Here is a 22,545-nt window from a genome sequence, read left to right on the forward strand (position 1 = left end):
ATTGGGCATTTTATATGACCTTAGAATGGGAACTTCACTCACCTAATTGGAAACCTAAATACAACAAGAATAGTGTATCGTGGGGGAGCAGGGGCCAAATGGCAGCAATCAACACCAAAGGCAAAGAGGGTATGGTTACTGTAATGGGCAGCGGAGTCAGAGCAGCAATCAGAAGGGCTTGGATGTGGGGGAGTAAAATGATAACAAAGAGACATGGAAAATTTTTAGAGGATGAAACTGTTCTGTATCTTTCTCGTGGTTGTGAGCATATAACTGTATACATTTGTCAAAACTCACTGGACTCTACACTTTAAAGAGGTAAAATTTTCTGTATGTAAACTATAATTCAATAAGCCAGACTTTTAAAAACCACACAGATAAAAGTGGTGCAAAGGAAATAAAATAACCTTAGGATTTAGAAATACTTGAGTGTGGTTACCAGCCTCTCTGCTTATGACCTCTGTCATTGGACCACTCATCTACTGATTCATCTATCCATCCTATCCAATCAAAAATTTAAAAATATTCTATGTGTTGGGGATGATTAATTAACTAGAACAAGGAAAATCATTGCCCTCTAGATCTAGTATATTTGAACTGATGTCTGAATAATGAGAAGGAGCAACACAGGGGACCATCTGGGAAATGCATTATAGGCAAAGATAAGAACAAGCAGTGGAAAGAGGTGGGAGCAAACATGATATGTTTGAAAGTTGTGTAGAGCACCAGTGTGGCTATAATGAATGAGCTAAGAAGTGGAAGGAGATGATATCACAGAAGATGTAGTTACCAGACCAGAATAGAGATGCATCCATGGGCCCTGATAAACTGGGGTTTTATTCTGAGAACAATGGTAAGCCACTAAAAGACATTAAGCCAGATAGGTCACATGTTCAGATATATGTTTTAAAATGTAGTATTCTAGCAAATGTATGGATAATTGCTTGTGGCAGGTGGGCAAAGGACACCTTTGGAAGTAGGGATAGAATGAAAATTGATGGATTGAACAGGATAAGTGAGAAAAAAAGAGGATGTCTTAAGATTCTTCACTGAACCTACTTGAATTTTTTTTTAATTTTATTAAATGAAACCAGTAATATGTATTTCACAATTTTATTGAGAGGATTACTTGAAACAATAAAAGTAAAATACTGAGTCTACCACAGATTAGGTGCCCAAAAATTATTTGCTAATTTTTGTCCATCAGTATTTTATCAATATGAATATCGATAAGATCTCTGTCCTTTAGAAAACATTCAAGAACCTAATGTTTTATTTACTGCCAAATCTCAAGTTCTGGTGCCCTAATTCCCTAAGGCCTAATTATCATCCAATTTGAAATAAGTAAATAATAGCTAAATATAATTGAAGGATTGGCTTCCGGGTGGTGGGTTTGGGGGGCAGATATCTCTTGTGTTGGATCAGAAATGGGGGTCTTGTTTCTAAAAGACAAGAGCTATTTCATACAGCCCCACTTCTCACTTAGTACTTATTAAAATATAAATACTGCTCTGGTGTCTAATTATTTCATTTAAAAAAAGGCAAATTAAACTTTATGGAGAAACTAGTAAAAATAAATATCATCAATGTCTTATATACTAGATTTTCCTCCTGAGAACATTTTACTTTTTTAGTATAAATATGTATATATATATATATACTTAATTCCACAGAATCATAACCAGGTTCTGATAATTTGATTTTCAGTGTAATAGCCTTATGATCATGATGAAGGGCTTACCAATTTCTCCCAGACATGGTTGATTTACTCCCTAAGGTCTCTGAAGCAACATATGCCTTCAGTAATTTTCTACACATTTATTTATTCATTACTGCAATCCTCTTTCTATTTATAGGATATTTCTGAGGGTCAGTGAAATGATCCATTAGGATGACTACATCAATAAAGCCTCAAGTAGCAAATGGATATAATAAATGTTATATTACTTGAGATGATGAAGAAAAAAACAGCAAACTTGTAGATTCATAGAGATTATGCCATCTGATAAATGGAAGGAAAATAAGAATAACATATTAACAAAGAATCAGAGAAATATTGGGCACCATTAAGAATGACAAATCTACATAAATGGAGTCACAGATGGAGAAGAGAGGGAAAAGAGAAGGAAAATTACTTAAAGAAATAATAACTGGAAATGTCCAGATCTGATGAAAAATATTAATCTTCATAACCAAAAAGTTCAATGAACTCCAAGTAGGATAAATGCAAAGAAATTCACACCCACACACATCATAGTAAAAATGTTTAACGTCAAAGACAAAAAGAAAATCTTGAAAACAGCAAGAGAAAAAAGATTCATCACATACAAGGTAATCCCAATGAGGTGAACAGCTGACTTTTCAAGAAACATGAAGGCCAGAACATGACAGGATAACATTATCTGAAGTGATGCAGGAAATGGAAAACTGTCAACCAAGAATTATATCCAGCAAAATAATGTTTTAAAAAATTAAAGCCAAATAAAAATATTCTGATGTAAATTAAAAACTGAGAAAATGCATTGATAGCAGATCAATCTTACAAGAAATACTAAAAGAATTTCTTCAGTCTAAAAGGGAATAACATCAGAGAAAAAATTGAATTCACATGAAAAAAGAAAGTGCCTCAGTTAACGTAACTGTGCAAATAATTGTAAAATACAATATAATTGCATAATACACTGTAATTGCATATTTATTCTCCTTTTTTGTCTTATTTGATTTAAAAATCAATTCCTTAAACAACAATAGCACTTGGTTCTATAACATACATAAATGTAATATATCAGAAGAAAGTACAAAGGAAACAGATGGGAACAAATTTGTCCTGGAGTAATAAAATGACACTGTACTGTAACTCAAATTCACTTAATATAACAGAACTATAAATATATCCTTGGTACCTTTTCTTGCCTCAGCTTCCTTGATATACTTAAAATTATATAGAGTGATAAACATACTGTATTGATGGGTTTATTTTATATGTAGATATAATATCTATAACAATACCAACAAAAAAAAGGAAGAGGAAGGAATAGAGCAATAGAAATACCAGACAAAATAGACTTTAAGATTTTTAAAAGATCATTGGAGAGAAATAGGAATATTTTATAATGAAAACCTGGCCAATTAATCAGGACAATATAACAATAATATATAGATGTGCACATTTTAAAAGGGCCTCAAAATACATTAAGCAATACTGAAAGAATTGAAAAAAGAATTATAAAATTCAACAATAACAGTGGGATACTAAAATGCCCCAGTTTCAATAATGCATAGAACAACTAGAGAGAAAACTAACAAGGAAATGGGAGACTTGAAACACACTGTAAACCAAATAGACATAACAGACATCTATAAAACAACTATATCTAAGAACAACAGAATAAACATTCTTCTCAAGTGCACTTGGACATTCTCCAGGATAGCCCCTATCCTAGGACATAAAACAAGTCCCAATAAATTGGAAAAGATTGAAATAATGCAAAACATGTTCTCCAACTGCAATGGAATAAAATTAGAAATACATGACAGGACTGCAGTGTACAGCATGACTATGAGGAGCTCCATGGACCCACTCCCCAGTAAAACTGAGGAAAATTATTTTTAAAAAAATTCAGAGCTCTAGGAATGCTCCTAAGGCATATAGCAAATGAAAAAAAATTAATCAAGAAAATCTATTAAAATTTAGTAAGAACAGCAATAGTCTCTGGTATCTAAGTAGAGACCCACTCTTTTCTGAATGCCCTCCTGACTCAGTAAGAAAGTCTGCTCCACACTGGAGTTCCCTCTCACTCCAGCTCTCAGTCAGAGGTACCTTCCAGGGAGAGGGCAAGACATCAGCATTTCTCCCTCTGCCCCCAGTTACCAGAGCTGAGGCCAAGTTCTGGGTGGGTGCATGTTGTAACACATTAGTCCATAATGAATCTCAAAAATAGAGGGAGAAAGAGAGAGAGGAAGGGAAACCAAAAGCTATTCTTTGCAGAGAAAGCCAGGTAATAAAGGCAAAATAAATGCTAGAATTGAAAACTCTTTCTGCTTGAACCACCAAAGTAATAATGAATTGGGCAAGGAACATCAGTGGATAATAAAACCATTCTGTGAAATGTTGCTGGAGAACATTAGAGTCAGATGGTGACATAAATCATCCCACAGATAACTTATTAATTTGAAAGAGGGAGATAAAAGGACTTTACAATGAGGAACCTTGTCAGTCACTACATTTTAACAAAATATGCTAAACTGAGGCTTACTAAGGTGAGAAATCTCACATCAGGACCTCACCTAAGAAGATACAGCATCACCTAAGAATGCTCTTGCCAAAATATGTTCAATCCAAGGCAAAGCAAGCTTCCAGAACTCACTTTCATTTATGGAAAATACAGAGATTGAAGACTAAATAAAATGATACATGGATGAAATAATGAGAACCAGACTGTGAGCCACTTTATACGATGAAAGGTTTGGACCCCCAAAAAAGTCAATGTTAAAGAAAATGTAGAGGGAATATTCCAGAATAAAAGAAGTTAAAGAAATATTAGAAGCAAATGAAATATGTGAACTTTGATGGCATACTGGTTAAAAAAATATCTCAACTATAAAATGTATATGGGGGACATTGGAACATTTCAACAAAGACTAAATCCTAGTTTATACTGTATATTATTGCAATAATTTTACTTAAGTGCATTAACAATATTGTTATAAAGTATGTCATCATTTTCAGAAGATACAGACTTAAGTATTTAGAGAAGAGGTGCCATGATATCTTCAACATAATTAACAAGGTTTAGCAATTTTGTGAGAAATAGATATAAATAGAAAGAGAGAGGAAAAAATCAGTTGGAACAGCATGTTTACAATTATTGAAAATAGGAGTAGGGCATGTGGGAATTCATTCTATTGTTTTTTCTAAATTGTCTGTACAAATGGAAATTTTCATAACATAAAGTTGAGAGAATTGCATATGTTTGAAATGTTAGAAAACAGACTTATAAATAACTCAAGTAATAAATCACAAAGGAAATTAGAAAAATACTTAGAACTGATTGATATCAAAACCAATACTGAGCAGTAACAACAAGAAAAATACTGTTCCCTTGCAGGCTGGCATCCCCTAACAGAGGTTGATTGCATGCAAAGCTCTAGAAAACTGCCCAGGCTCAGAACTTTAGGCCAACCAGGGTTCAGGTCCCAGTCCCAGAATTATGCCCAAGGAAGAACTGGTGCTTACCCAGCCATGAGCATGGAAAAGGCAAGATAGAACTGGAGAATGGGTCCTCCCATATCATATTGCTATTGAGTCCCAGCTCCTAATCCCAACAGTGTAAGAGCCAGTACTTTCCTAGTTTGTATACTCAAGACTTGGGTTCCCCCTCCCAGATTGTGACATCTGAGCCTTCCAGATTGCTGTGAGCAGTGCCGGGAGAGGATATGGATGTCAGAGACCTGCATTCCTGATGCTATCCTGCTCGATGATTTTTTCCAAATGCGCCAGTCCTGCAGCCTGACATACATGCTGCTTGGCCATTACTTGCATGAAAGGTATTAAAATTTATGAGATAGAGCTAATGCAATATTTAAAGGAAATGTATAGCTTGAGCAGATTGTATTAAAACAAAACCTGAGACAGAGGACCTTCAAGATGGCAGAGGAGTAAGACGTGGAGATCAACTTCCTCCTAACAAACACATCAAATATACATCTACATGTGGAACTACTCCTACAGAACACCTACTGAACACTGGCAAGACCTCAGACTTCCCCAAAGGCAAGAAAATCCCCACGTACCTGGGTAGGGCAAAAGAAAAAAGAAAAAATAGAGATGAAAGAATAGGGACAGAACCTGGGAGCTGTGAAGGAGGAAAAGCTTCCAAACAGTAGGAAGCCCCTTCACTGGTGGAGATGATGGGGGGAAGCTTCAGAGCCAAGAAGGAGAGTGAAGCAACAGGGGTGCAGAGGGCAAAGTGGAGAGATTCCTGCACAGAGGATTGGTGCTGTCCAGCACTCACGAGCCTGAGAGGCTTGTCTGCTCACTGCTGGGGCAGGTGGGGGCTGAGAGCTGAGGCTCAGGCTTCGGGGTTCAGATCCCAGGGAGAGTACTGGGGTGGGCTGCATGAACACAACCTGAAGCGGGCTAGTGCAACACAGCTAACTGGGAGGGAGTCCGGGAAAAAGTTTGGAACCGTCTAAGAGTCAAGAGACAATTGTTTCAGGGTGTGTGAGGAGAGTAGATTCAGAACACCATCTAGATGAGCTTCAGAGATGGGTGCAAGCTGCAGCTATCAGTGTGGACACCAGAGATAGGTGTGAAATGCTAAGGCTTCTCCTGTACCCACCAAGAATACTGTGTGCAAGAGCAGGTCACTATCCACACCTCCTCTCCTGAGAGCCTGAGCAGCCTGCCACTGCCAGGGTCCTGTGATCCAGGGATAACTTCCCAGGAGAACACATAGCATGCCTCAGGGTGTTGCAATGTCACGCTGGTCTCTGGTGCCGCAGGCTTGCCTCACATTCTGTACCCATCCCTCCCCCTGGCCTGAGTGAGCCAGAGCCCCCTAATCAGCCACTCCTTTAACTCCCTCCTGTCTGGATGAAGAACAGATGACAGAGGGTGACCTACATGCAGAGGCGGGGCCAAACTCAAAGCTGAACCCCAGGAGCTGTGCGAACAAAGAAAGGAAAGGGAAATTTCTCTGTGCAGCCTCAGGAGCAGTGGATTAAATCTCCACAATCAACTTGATGTACTCTGCATCTGTTGAATACCTGAATGACAAAGAATCATCCCACAATTGAGACAGTGGACTTTGGGAGCAACTTTAGACTTGGGGTTTGCTGTCTGTGACAGATTAGTTTCTGATTTTTATGTTTATCTTAGTATAGTTTTTAGCACTTGTTATCATTGGTGGATTTGTTTACTGGTTTCATTGCTCTTTTTTCTTATTATTTTTAAATTTTTTATTACAATAAATTTTTTTATTTTAGTAACTTTATTTTATTTATTTATTTTTCTTTCTTTTTTTTTTTTTTCTCCTTTTATTCTAAGCCGTGTGACTGGCAGGGTCTTGGTGCACTGGCCGGGTGTCAGGCCTGAGCCTCTGAGGTGGGAGAGCTGATTTCAGGACATTGGACCACCAGAGATTTTCCAGCCACAAGTAATATCAATCAGCAAAAACTCTCCCAGAGATCTGCATCTCAACGTAAAGACCCAGCTCCACTCAACAGCCAGCAAGCTCCAGTGCTGGACACCACATGAAAAACAAATAGCAAGACAGGAACACAATGCCACCCATTAGCAGAGGGGGTGCCTAAAATCATACTAAGTTCATAGGCACCCCAAAACACACCACCTGATGTGGTGTTGCCCACCAGAAAGACAAGATCCAGCCTCATCCACCAGAACACAGGCACTAGTCCCATCCACCAGGAAGCCTACACAATCCACTGAAACAACCTTAACCACTGGGGGCAGACACCAAAAACAACGGGAACTATGCACCCGCAGCCTGCAAAAATGAGACCCCAAACACAGTAAGTTAAGCAAAATGAGAAGACAGAGAAATACACAGCAGGTGAAGAGGCAGAGTAAAAACCAGGCAGACCAAACAAGCAAAGAGGAAATAGGCAGTCTACTTGAAAAAGAATTCAGAGTAATGATAGTAAAGATGATCCAAAATCTTGGAAATAGAATGGAGAAACTACAAGAAATGTTTAACAAGGACCTAGAGGAGCTAAGGAGCAAACCAACAATGATGAAAACACAATAAATGAAATTAAAAATTCTCTAGAAGGAATCAATAGCAGAATAACTGAGGCAGAAGAACAGATAAGTGACCTGAAAGATAAAATAGTGGAAATAACTACTGCAGAGCTGAATAAAGAAAGAAGAATGAAAAGAATTGAGGACCTTCTCAGAGACCTCTAGGACAATATTAAATGCACCAATATATGAATTATAAGGGTCCCAGAAGAAGAAAAAAAGAACGGGACTAAGAAAATATTTGAAGAGCTTATAGTTGAAAACTTCCCTAATATGGGAAAGGAAATAGTTAATCAAGTCCAGGAAGCACAGAAAGTCCCATACAGAATAAATCAAAGGAGAAACATGCAAAGACATGTATTGATCAAACTATCAAAAACCAAATACTAAGAAAAAATATTAAAAGCAGCAAGGGAAAAGCAGCAAATAACACACAAGGGAATCCCCATAAGGTTAACAGCTGAACTTTTGGCAGAAACTCTGCAAGAAGGGAGTGGCAGGACATATTTAAAGTGATGAAAGGGAAAAACCTACAACCAAGATTACTCTACCCAGCAAGGATCTCAGTCAGATTTGATGGAGAAGTTAAAACCTTTACAGGCAAGCCAAAGTTAAGAGAATTCAGCACAACCAAACCAGCTTTACAACAAATGCTAAAGGAACTTCTCTAGGCAGGAAACACAAGAGAAGGAAAAGACCTACAATAACAAAGCCCAAACAATTAAGAAAATGGTAATAGGAACATACATATCGATGATTACCATAAATATAAATGGATTAAATGCCCAAACCAAAAGACAAAGACTGGCTGAATGGATACAGAAACAAGACTGATATATATGCTGACTACAAGAGACCCGCTTCAGATCTAGGGAAACATACAGACTGAAAGTGAGGGGATGGAAGAAGATATTCCATGCAAATGGAAATCAAAAGAAAGTTGGAGTAGCAATTCTCATATCAGACAAAATAGACTTTAAAATAAAGACTATTACAAGAGACAAAGAAGGACACTACATAATGATCAAGGAATCAATCCAAGAAGAAGACACAACAATTGTAAATATTTATGCACCCAATATAGGAGCACCTCAATACATAAGGCAAATGCTAAAAGCCATAAAAGAGGAAATCAACAATAGCATAATCATAGTAGGGAAATTTTGTGTGTGTGTGTGGTACGTGGGCCTCTAACTGTTGTGGCCTCTCCCGTTGTGGAGCACAGGCTCCGGACGCACAGGCTCAGCGGCCATGGCTCATGGGCCCAGTTGCTCCATGGCATGTGGAATCTTCCTGGACCAGGGCAGGAACCCGCTTCTCCTGCATCAGCTGGTGGACTCTCAACCACTGCACCAACAGGGAAGGCCCATAGTAAGGAACTTTAACAGCCCACTTTTAACAATGAACAGATCATCCAAAGAGAAAATAATAAGGAAATACAGGCTTTAAATGACACATAAAACAAGATCGACTTAATTGATGTTTATAGGGCATTCCATCCAAAAACAACAGAATACACTTTCTTCTCAAGTGCTCATGGAACGTTCTCCAGGATAGGTTATATCTTGGCTCACAAATCAGGCCTTGGTAAATTTAAGAAAATTGAAATTGCATCAAGTATCTTTTCTGACCACAACGCTATGATGGTAGATAAAAATTACAGGAAAAACACTTTAAAAAATACAAACACATGGAGGCTAAACAATACACTAGTAAATAAACAAGAGATCACTGAAGAAATCAGAGGGGAAATTAAAAAAACCTAAAAACATATGAAAATGAAAGCACGATGAACCAAAACCTATGGGATACAGCAAAAGCAGTTGTAAGAGGGGAGTTTATAGCAATACAATCCTACCTCAAGAAACAGGAAAAATCTCAAATATAAACCAAACATTGCACCTTAAGCAATTAGAGAAAGAAGAACCAAAACAACCCCAAGTTAACAGAAGGAAAGAAATCATAAAAATCAGATCAGAATAAATGAAAAAAAAAATGAAGGAAACAATAGCAAAGATCAATAAAACTAAAAGCTGGTTCTTTAAGAAGATAAACAAAACTGATAAAGCATTAGCCAGACCTATCAAGAAAAAAAAAGGGAAAAGACTCAAATCAACAGAATTAGAAATGAAAAAGGAGAAGTAACAACTGACACTGCAGAAATACAAAGAATCATGAGAGATTACTGCAAGCAATGATATGTCAATAAAATGAAAAATCTGAAAGAACTGGACAAATTCGTAGAAAAGCACAATCTTCTGAGACTGAACCAGGAAGAAATAGAAAATATAAACAGACCAATCTCAAACACTGAAATTGAAACTATGATTAAAAATCTTCCAACAAACAAAAGCCCAGGACCAGATGGCTTCACAGGCAAATTCTATCAAACAATTAGAAAAGAGCTAACACCTGTCCTTCTCAAACTCTTCCAAAATATAGCAGAGGGAGGAACACTCCCAAACTCATTCTACGAGTGCGCCATCACCCTGATAACCAAACCAGACAAAGATGTCACAAAGAAAAAAAACTACAGGCCAATATCACTGATGAACATAGATGCAAAAATCCTCAACAAAATAGTAGCAAAGAGAATCCAACAGCACTTTGAAAGGGTCATACAACATGATCAAGTAGGGTTTATTCCAGGAATGCATGGATTCTTCAATATATGCAAATCAACTAATGTGATATACCATATTAACTAATTAAGGAATAAAAACCATGTGATAATCTCAATAGATGTAGAAAAAGCTTTTGACAACATTCAACACCAATTTATGATAAAAACTCTCCTGAAAGTAGGCATAGATGGAACTTACCTCAACATAATGAAGGCCATATATGACAAACCCACAGCCAACTTCATTTTCAATGGTGAAAAATTGAAACCATTTCCACTAAGATCAGGAACAAGACAAGATTGCCCACTCTCACCACTATTATTCAACATAGTTTTGGAAGTTTTAGTGAAAGCAATCAGAGAAGAAAAAGAAATAAAAGTAATCCAAATCAGAAGAGTAAAAGTAAAACTGCCACTGGTTGCAGATGACATGACACTATACATAGAAAATCCTAAAGATGTTACCAGAAAACTACTCGGGCTAATCAATGAATTGGTAATGTAGCAGGATACAAAATTAATGCACAGAAATCTCTTGTATTCTTATACACTAAAGATGAAAAATCTGAAAGAGAAATTAAGGAAACACTCCAATTTACCACTGCAACAAAAAGAATAAAATACCTAGGAATAAACCTACCTAAGGAGACAAAAGACCTGTATGCAGAAAAGTATAAGACATTGGTGAAAGAAATTAAAGATGATACAAACAGATGGAGAGATATACCATGTTGTTGGATTGGAAGAATCAACACTGTGAAAATGAATATACCACCCAAAGCAATCCACAGACTCAATGCAATCCCTATCAAACTACCAATGGCATTTTTCACAGAACTAGAATGAAAACTTTTACAGTTTTTATAGAAACACAAAGGACCCCGAATAGCCAAAGCAATCTTGAGAAAGAAAAACAGAGCTGGAGGAATCAGGCTTCCTGTCTTTAGACTATACTACAAAGCTACAGTAATCAAGACAATATGATACTGGCACAAAAACAGAAATATAGATCAATGGAACAGGATAGAAAGCCAAGAGATAAACCCATGCACATATGGTCACCTTATTTATTTTTTTCTTTTTTTGCAGTATGTGGGCCTCTCACTGTTGTGGCCTCTCCCGTTGCAGAGCACAGGCTCCAGACACGCAGGCTCAGTGGCCATGGCTCATGGGTCCAACCGCTCCATGGCATGTGGGATCTTCCCAGACCAGGGCACAAACCCATGTCCCCTGCATCGGCAGGTGGACTCTCAACCACTACGCCACCAGGGAAGCCCCGGTCACCTTATTTTTGATAAAGGAGGTAAGAATATACAATGGAGAAAAGATGGCCTCTTCAATATTTGGAGCTGGGAAAACCAGACAGTTGCATGTAAAAGAATGAACTTAGAACACTCCCTAACACCACACACAAAAATAAACTCAAAATAGATTAAAGATCTAAATGCAAGACCACACACTATAAAACTCTTAGAGGAAAACATAGGCAAAACACTCTATGACATAAATCACAGCAAGATCCTTTTTTGACCCACCTCCTAGACAAATGGAAATAAAAACAAAAATAAACAAAAGGGACCTAATGAAACTTAAAATCTTTTGCACAGCAAAGGAAACCATAAACAAAATGCAAAGACAGCCCTCAGAATGGGAGAAAATAGTTGCACATGGGTCAATGGACAAAATACTAATCTTCAAAATAAACAAGCAGCTCAATATCATAAAAACAAAGAACCCAATCCAAAAATGGGCAGAAGAGCTAATAGACAGTTCTCCAAAGAAGATATACAGATTGCCAACAAACATATAAAAGGATGCTCAACATCACTAATCATTAGAGAAATGCAAATCAAAACCACAATGAGGTATCACCTCATACCGGTCAGAACGTCCATCATCAAAAATCTACAAACAATAAATGCTGGAGAGGGTGTGGAGAAAAGGGAACCATCTTGCACTATTGGTGGGAATGTAAATTGTTACAGCCACTACGGAGAACAGTTTGGAGGTTTCTTAAAAAACTAATAATAGAACTACCATACAACCCAGCAATCCCACTACTGGGCATTTACCTTTAGAAAACCATAATTCAAAAATAGTCATGTACCACAATGTTCATTGCAGCTCTATTTACAATAGCCAGGACATGGAAGCTACCTAAGTGTCCATCAGCAGATGAATGGATAAAGAAGATGTGGCACATATATACAATGGGTATTAGCCATAAAAAGAAATGAAACTGAGTTATTTGTAGTGAGGTGGATGAACCTAGAGTCTGTCATACAGAGTGAAATAAGTGAGAAAGAGGAAAACAAATACCGCAGGCTAACACATATACATGGTATTTAAAAAAAAATGTTTCTGAAGAACCTAGGGGCAGGACAGGAATAAAGACAAAGGCATAGAGCATCGACTTGTGGACATGGGGAGGGGGAAGGGTAAGCTGGGATGAAGTGAGACAGTGACATTGTCATATATACACTACCAAATGTAAAATAGATAGCTAGTGGGAAACAGCGGCATAGCACAGGGAGATCAGCTCGGTGCTTTGTGATCACTTAGAGGGGTGGGACAGGGAGTGTGGGAGGGAGGCACAAGAGGGACGGGATATGGGATATTTGTATACATATTGCTGATTCACTTTGTTATACAGCCGAAACTAACACAACATTGTAAAGCAATTATACTCCAATAAAGATGTTTTAAAAAATTAAGAAAATAGATAAAATAAAATATGTTTCCAAAAGAACCCCCCCAAAACTTGATAATTAATGATTTAGATAAAACAAATTACCAAATCATAGAAAAGAGAAACAAAATAAACACAGAAAAGTAGACAAAAGGGAAATAAGATGAGAGAAGAAATGAATAAACACAAAACATCAATATACTATAGGGGATTAACACTGTCAAAATTATTTCCTTGAGAAGAATAATAAAATATAAGACCCCTCCAAGAGTGATTTAAAAAAGGAGAGTCACAATAAGAAATTATTATAATACTATTTATAAATGTAGTGCAAATTACTGATAGAACATTTTTAAAAAATTCCACACCAATAAAATTGACAAGTTACATAGATGGGCAAATCCTTTGAAAAGTATGATTTATCGAGGTCACTTAAGAAGAAATATTTAAAAGCAGCATCATATTATAGCCTTTAAATAAGTCAAATCATCAGTCACAGATTCTCCCACAAATACAGTCCAGGTGATATTAGGAAGTTCTGTTAAATATTCAAGAGACAAACAATTTGAATATTATGTGAAATATTTCAGAAAAATTTTAAAGGCACAAAATTCTTTATCCAATCTTAATAGGTGCAGAAGAAACATTTGATAAAATTTGACAACTACTTATGACAAATCTCTTAGCAAACTGAGAATGGAAGTGGATCCATAATAAATCTACAGCAAACAGCTGAGCCAATGATGTAACATGAAAAGCACTCCTTTTAAAATCAGAAATAAAATAAAATGACTGCCATTATCCCTCCTATTCCAGAGAAAACTGAAGGGCCTGGATAATTCAATAAGACATAAAGAAACAAAACATACAGAGAGTGAAAAGTAAGAAGAAAAACTTTCACTATTGAAAAAAGATATGATTACTTATATAGTGAAACCTCCACTAAAAAGTAAGTACAAATTATTAAAATTCACAAGAGTTTAGACAGATTGCTTAATATATAAAAATAAGGCAACTTCATTTTATTCAATAGGAAAAAATAATCAGAAAATTCAATTTTAAGTAAGGCAGCATTTATCAGAGAAACATAGAGTAAGATGATTAAGAATAAATCTAATGTAGGATGTGCAAGACCATTTTGTGTAAAATTATACAATTTTATTAAAGTACATTTAAAAGACAAACAGAGAGGCTAAGCCACAATACCCTAAATATGTTGGTTCTTCCCAGTTGAATTCAATGCAATTCCAATAAATAATCCAATCTTTCTTTTTCATGAATCTTAATAATTCTCAAATTTATATCAAAAAAAGAACCAAGATTAACAAGATATCCCCAAAGAAGAAGAATAAACTGGAAGAAATTTCCCTATCAATAATCAAGACCCTTATGAAACTTATAGTCATAACAAAAATTCATTATTTGTGCAGTAATATACAAATGGGTCATTAGAAAATAGCCTTAAAGCACACACACACACACACATATATACACACATAAGCACACACACACACACAGAATCTGGTATATGACACAGTGGAATTGGAGATCAGTGGGGAAAGATAGATTATTTAATAAATGATGCTGGGATAACTAAATTATCTATGTGAAGATATAAAATTGGGCTTCTACCATATATCATACACAATTAAGGTTTAAGTCAGATTTCTAGTACTTATATATTAACTCATTTTAAACTCGAACCACAGTCTGATAGAGGTTATAATTATCCTTACTTTACAAATGATAAGTTAAGAAATAGAGTGCTCTAGTAACTTGTCCAGGATGAAATTTGTTCAGGTAAGAATTTGCATTGGCTGAAATTTACCAATTAAGTGATAAGAATGGTGACTCAAAACTCAGATGGCTTGATTTTAAAATCATTGCTCTTAATCACACTGTGTTCCATCAACTCCAGAGAGATTAAGAACTTAAATGGAAAAATCTAACTTTATAACTTTTAGAAAAAATATATAGAAATATCTTCATGATACTGAGGTTGTAAAGAATTTCTAAATGAAATGCAAAAAGCACACATCTTAGAGGAAAAATGATGAATTCACCAGCAATAAACTTCAGTTCATCAAAGATACTTTAAAGAGATAAAAACATGAGCCATACAACTGGGAGATGATATGTGCAACATTTATAGCCCAAAAAGGATTAGTATTCAGAATTTTTTTTTTTTTTCGGTACACAGGCCTCTCACTGTTGTGACCTCTCCCGTTGTGGAGCACAGGCTCCAGACATGCAGGCTCAGCAGCCATGGCTCATGGGCCCAGCAGCTCCATGGCATGTGGGATCTTCCCAGACCGGGAAATGAACCCGTGTCCCCTGCATTGGCAGGTGGACTCTCAACCACTGAGCCACCAGGGAATCCCCAGATTTTTAAAATGTAATTTAATTATCCTTTATTGAAAGAAAAATACATAGAAAGAAAGACATTTACTAAATCAAAGTCAAATCAATACTATTTGATGAGTGCTTATCATATAATAAGACAAGACCTGGTGATACATTAATAAAAAACAAAGAAACACATATAAGGCAAAATAGATGAATAGTTATTCATTCAATTGTATTTTTATTCTATTGACCAAAAGGGGAAAATGTTTGTTTTGCTTTATGCATATGGTTATCTAAAGTTCTATATTCAAAGTTATAAACTTCTATGGATAAGAAGGGCTTAATAACACTTTGTTATAATAGGTATTTTATGAATGTTCATGATCATGGTTTACCAATATATCTCATATTTTTTCACTTTGTTTATAGCTTTATCCAAGATGCATAATAAATCCTTTAGTATTTCTTTTTATTTTTCTTGTGCATGGCTCTGCACTGATTTATTTTATTTTACTTTAAAACTCTTTTGAGACAATAATGAAAAGATAAAACATCCCATTTCAATGAACAAAAGGTATAATAGTCATTTCTTGTATAAGAATTTCATAAAAGAAGAACCAAGAGTTGTCAAAACACTCAAACTCAATATGCTGCAACCCATTAGTAGTCAAGAAAATGCAAAGTAAAGCCAAGATTAGATTCCACTCCATACCCACTAAATTGGTAAAAATTAAGAAGATCTATAATATTTAGTGTTGGCGAGGATGCAGAGTGAGAAATACTCTATACACTGCTGATCAGAATATAACTTTGACAAATTACTTTAGGACAATTTGCACTGCCCAATAAAGGGAAAAATACACACATCGCTCTACGCAGCAATTCCACTCCTAAGCCATATACAGGAATGCTGTTGGCAGCATTGCTTGGAATCACACAAAAATTTTCTTTTAAACACACAAAGGTTTTTCAAATATGGAGCAGATATATAAACTTAGATATATTCATGCAATTAAATATCATCTAGCAGTGGAAATAAAATAGATACATCTATGCATCAACATGAATGGATCTCAAAAATTCAAATTTAGTGAAAAAAACAAATATAAAAGAACACATACAGCATGATTCCATTTATTAAAGATCAAAAACAGACAAAACTTATCAATGTGCTGCTTGGGAATACATACATAAGTATATAGTGAAACTGTAAGTGAAGTCAGGGAATGATGAACACAAAGATAAAATGATGGTCATGCCTGTGGGGGCCACAGGAATATGTACTGGGGGAAGGTGCACAAGAATACAGAGGTTCCTGGATTGATATCTTTTTAAACTGCATGGTGGGCACCAACGTGATTATTTTATCATTATTCTCCAAACTATATACCTACACAATATATATGTTTAAAAATGTGTGATATACATTTAAAGTGTATGATTAATATTTAAAAGTTTTTAAAAAGGAATGTAAGACATAAAACAAGTCTGGATGGAGGCAAAGAAAGCTGTTAAGAGCTTGTTATTGTTTTCATGTGTATTTAGGGTCAGAAGAGAGTTCCACATTTTTTTTCTTTGCTTTTGTATCATTTTTCCCCCACAATCCCAAATTAGTTTTAGATTTAAAAATAAGAACAATAATGCTTCAATAGGAATGTTTGTCTATGGTTAGGATAAATTCTACAGCATTTCAAGAAAGAGTAAGTTAAACAAAACTGAAGCAAATGTCCTTCACTGGGTGAATGAATAAACAAACAGTGGTGCATCCATTGGGAACACTACTCAACAATGAAAAGGAACTGATAGATATTGATATGTGCAACAACTCAAGAGCATCATTTTGAGTAAAAGAAACCAGTCTCAAGAGGTTATAAACTACATGATTCCATTTTTATGATATTCTCAAAAATTTTAAATTATAGTGAACTACAGTAGAGAACAGAACAGTGGTTGCCAGGGAGAAAGGGTGGAAGAAGTGAGGGGACTTTTAAGGGAGGTGGAACTATCTGTAAACAGACTATGGTAGTGGTTTTCTAATACATGTGTTAAAAATCATGCAACCATTTGTTTATTTTTGTTTTTATGTCCATTTCTCTGGGAGGTGGGTCAAAAAGGATCTTGCTGTGATTTATGTCATAGAGTATTCTGCCTGTTTTCCTATAAGAGTTTTATAGTATCTGACCTTACATTTAGATGTTTAATCCATTTTGAATTTATTTTTATGTATGGTGTTAGGAAGTGTTCTAATTTCATTCTTTTACGTATAGCTGTCCAGTTTTCCCAGCAACACTTATTTAAGATGCTGTGTTTTCTCCCTTGTATATTCTTGCTTCGTGTATCAAAGATAAGGTGACCATATGTACGTGGGTTTATTTCTGGGCTTTCTATTCTGTTCCATTGATCTATATTTCTGTTTCTGTGCCAGTACAATACTGTTTTGATTACTGTAGCTTTGTAGTATAGTCTGAAGTCAGGGAGCCTGATTCCTCCAGTTCCATTTTTCTTTGTCAAGATTGCTTTGGCTATTAGGGGTCTAGTGAAACTTAGAAGCTTTTGCACAGCAAAGGAAACCATAAACAAGATGAAAAGACAACACTCAGAATGGGAGAAAATATTTGCAAATGAAGCAACTGACAAAGGAGTAATCTCCAAAATATATAAGCAGCTCAATATCAAAAGAACAAAAAACCCAATCCAAAAAAGGGCAGAAGACCTAAATAGACATTTCTTCAAAGAAGATATACAGATTGCCAACAAACACACAAAAGGATGCTCAACATCACTAATCATTCAAGAAATGCAAATCAAAAGCACAGTGAGGTATCACCTCACACCAGTCAGAATGGTCATCATCAAAAAATCTACAAACAATAAATGCTGGAGAGGGTGTGGAGAAAAGGGAACCCTCTTGCACTGTTGGTGGGAATGTGAATTGATACAGCCACTATGGAGAACAGTATGAAAGTTCCTTAAAAAACTAAAAATAGAACTATCATATGACCCAGCAATCCCACTACTGGACATTTACCCTGAGGAAACCATAATTCAGAAAGGAACATGTACCACAATGTTCATTGCAACACTATTTACAATAGCCAGAACATGGAAGCAATCTAAGTGTCCATTGACAGATGAATGGATAAAGAAGATGTGGCATATATATACAATGGAATATCACTCAGCCATAAAAAGGAACGAAACTGAGTTTTTTGTAGTGAGGTGGATGAACCTAGTGTCTGTCATACAGAGTGAAGTAAGTCAGAAAGAGAAAAACAAATACCATATGCTAACACATATATATGGAATCTAAAACAAACTTGGTTCTGATGAACCTAGGGGCAAGACAGGAATAAAAACACAGACATAGAGAATGGACTTGGAGACACGGGGAGGGGGAAGGGTAAACTGGGATGAAGTGAGAGAGTAGCATGGACATAAATACACTACCAAATGTAAAATAGATAGCTAGTGGGTAGCACAACACAGGAACATCAGCTCAATGCTTTGTGACTGCCTTGAGGGGTGGGATAGGGAGGGTGGGAGGGAGACGCAAAAGGGAGGAGATATGGGGGTATATGTATATGTACTGATTCACTTTGTTATGCAGCAGAAACTAACACAACATTTTAAAGCACTTATACTCCAATAAAGATTTTAAAAGAAAAAGTAAAGGTTTGATTTGATTCAAAAAAAAAATTCATGCAACCATACATCACCCGACACACACACTCACACACACACCCACACACGTTAATTTTACTATATAATTAGAAGAAAGGGAGGGAAAGAGAGAGACAGATAGACAGAGGGATCGAGGGGGAAAAAATCTATGTTTAAGTGCAATCCAGAAAAGACAAAAACTCTAATTCAAAAAGATACATGCACCCCAATGTTCATAGCAGCACTATATATAATAACAAGACAAGGAAGCAACTTCAGTGTCCATCAGCAGATGAATGGATAAAGAAGATATGATATATATGTGATGGAATGTTAGCCATAAAATGAATGAAATAATGCCATTTTCAGCAACATGGGTAGGTCTAGAGATTATCATACTAAGTGAATTAAGTTGGACAGATAAAGACAAATATCATATGATATCACCTATATGTAGACTGTAAAAAACTGATACAAATGAACTTACTTATAAAACAGAAATAGACTCATAGACTAGAAAACAAACTGATAATTACCAAAGGGGAAAACAGGGGTGGGGATAAATTAAGAGTTTGGGATTAACAGATACACACTACTATACATAAAATAGATAAACAACAAGGACTTACTGTATAGCACAGGGAACTATATTCAATATCTTGTAATAACTTATAATGTAAAAGAATCTGAAAAATAATATGTATGAAGTCTAAATAAAGTCTGCAGTGTCATTAATAGTAGTGTACTGATTTTAATTTCTTAGTCTTCACAGATGAACCACAGGAACGTAAGATGTTAACATTAGTAGAAACTGGGTAAAGGGTATAGAGAAACTCTGTGTTACCTTTGTAACTGTTCAGTAAACCTAAAATTATCCCCCCCAATTATTTAGTTTTTAAAAATCCAAAGAAAAGTGTAGATGCTCTAATTTTTATTTTAAAAAGTGGAGAGAGGAACATATCTGTGTACTTATTTGTATGGTCCATAAGTATCTCTAGAGAGAAGAAACAGAGGAAACAATACTGGTTGTTTCTACGGTTGGGGAAGTTGATCTTTAGAGGACAGAGTGTGAGAGCTTTTTAATTATGTACTTTTATTGGTATTTTCAAATTTGAATCATGTGAAAATGTTCACTATTTTAAAATTAAATTAAATTTAAAAAAATTCCCAGGTGTTGAATTGGTTGGCCAAAGTTGTGTGTCATTTACACTTTGATACCCACAGTCAGATTGCCTGGGGAGATTTTTCTCCTGAATGATAAGGAAATAGCCCCAGGTTCATTTCCACTAGTTTCCTTAGTTCACAGTAACAGTTGTGAATTCATTATTAATCTTCAATTGTTTCAATGCTTCTAGCAGCTTCTAATCTCTGAAATCTGAACCATACCCAGCTCAGGGCAGCCCTGTCAGGGCACTCAGGTTGCAGAAATAGAACTCTCCTAGGAGGGAGTTATGATTTGAGGACACCAATGAGACTGCTATATTATAGGATAAAGATCGTCTGCCCCTGTAGATGGCATTTGTCATTGACTAGCAACATCCACAGAGAAAGAGAATCACTAACCCTATTAGGTGCTTCTATGAAAACAATGGACTCTTCCTGCAGAAGCTCCAAAGGGGAAGAAGTCAGTGGGGGGAATCTGGCCTTGCAATCAGCAGTCCTTTCTGCAGGAGATGGGAGGGGCAGTTTTCTCCCCTAGTGGGAAAATCATTTAGTAAACTTCCTGTGTCTGTGACACCAATTCATATTCACATTCACCTTAGAAAAAGGAGAAAGAAAAAAAATCCTGGTAGTTATCTTCTAAAGTGGTTTTATTATTCCGTTTTTAAATCTTCACTTTTGACAGAGCCATCCATAAGTTTCAAGTGCCAGAGAGTGACTAAATAGCCTTTAAATACCTTTTCCTTATCTCTAAAAGTGGAATATAAATGAGACATTTCTTTGCTGCTTATAAAGCAACCCAGACTTCAGTTCTTCTATTGGGAATTGATTGCACACCCACTGGGGGCTTTATTCAAAGGGACCAGGGAATCATTCCTTCAGTTCTAATAATACATGTTTCTGTGTTTCTCACTCTGCTGGGTGGCTGCCCATGGCTGTGCTGATTGCACATTGGCAAAATGCCAGGGAGAGACCTTCACAAAGACTAGGATATGAATAACACCCCCTAGAGTTGTGGAAAATTCCATTCCTGCTACCTGTGTGCATTGTCTGAGAACAGACAGTGAAAGGAATATGAAAGAAGCCTGCCGTAGATGTCACGTTTCGTATTCCATGGATGATGTGAATGGATATTGCACCCTAAAGCATAAAGCTCTTCCAAAGGCAAAAGCTGTCAGAGCAAGTCCATTGATCCGATGGAAATGGAGAGGCACAGTGTGATTCAATGTAAGTATATGTTTTATACCTTTGATTTCTTTCAAAGTTTATGTATTTTTCAAAAGCAGTTTCTCACTCTGCTTTCAGGATTCCTATGCAGAAGATACAAAACAACGATTTCATTTGTTAGTTCACCATTACTGAAAAAAGAGAATCACCTAGCTTGCCACAAGAAGTTTTCAGTGATTGTGACAAAACGGACTTTGCTCAAATCATCTGGGATACAAGAAGCCCTGTGCAGCAGAGGAGTAGATGTAACCAAGGGTGAATGTGGAAGGTGGGGTGCAACTTGCTGATGGGCCAGGCATCTTGTTGTGCTGTGCTTGGAGGAGTGTTTATAGAAGGATGAGTTTTTAAAAGGATATATAACATTGAAAGGGATACAGAGAGAAGAGAGAAGCAGAACATATAGGGAGAGGATAGAGGATCTTTTCAGAGAAATCCCAGAACAGAGGTTAACTAGTAATATCCTCAGGGATAACCAGGCTACCTGTAAAGGTATGAATTTAACCTGAATCCAAACGGGGACTTTGAAAGGAAAAAGGACCCTGTGTTCTTTGTCACAAGCAACAGAGACAGGTTCTAACTAAAAAGTAATGAATAAGAGACTACTGGGCAGGAAGGGAGGCTGTAAGACCAGGCTTGGAAGATGGGCAGGACACCTGGACATCAGAGGTAGAGTCAAGGGCACATGCAAGGGGCAGACTGGCTAGAATAATATCACTAGCACCACTGACATGGTCACTAAGTGCTTCCAGGGCTTCACTCTTGACCCCATGACTTCTACTATGAATATTTGGGCAACAATCCCTGTGTTTTTGTGTCAGTCATTTAAGCATCACAGTCCCAGGTGGAAGCATCCAACTGGCCAACCTGGACTATGTGCCCATGTTCTAGTTGCCAGGGGACAGCCAAAGAGAGAAACTGGCTCCTAGTTTGGATAACTTTAGGAAGAGGCAAGGCTCTGCCTCCCAGCAAGACTCTCTGTCAGTGTCAGGAATTTTCTGAATAGGAAAATATTGGTTGTTAGATAGGCAAAACAAACAAATCGGTAAGCAAACTAATGCCCATAAAGACCTTCATTAC

The sequence above is a fragment of the Mesoplodon mirus genome, assembly GCF_964341445.2.
Source record: "Mesoplodon mirus genome assembly, chromosome: 4".
NCBI lineage: Eukaryota > Metazoa > Chordata > Mammalia > Artiodactyla > Ziphiidae > Mesoplodon > Mesoplodon mirus.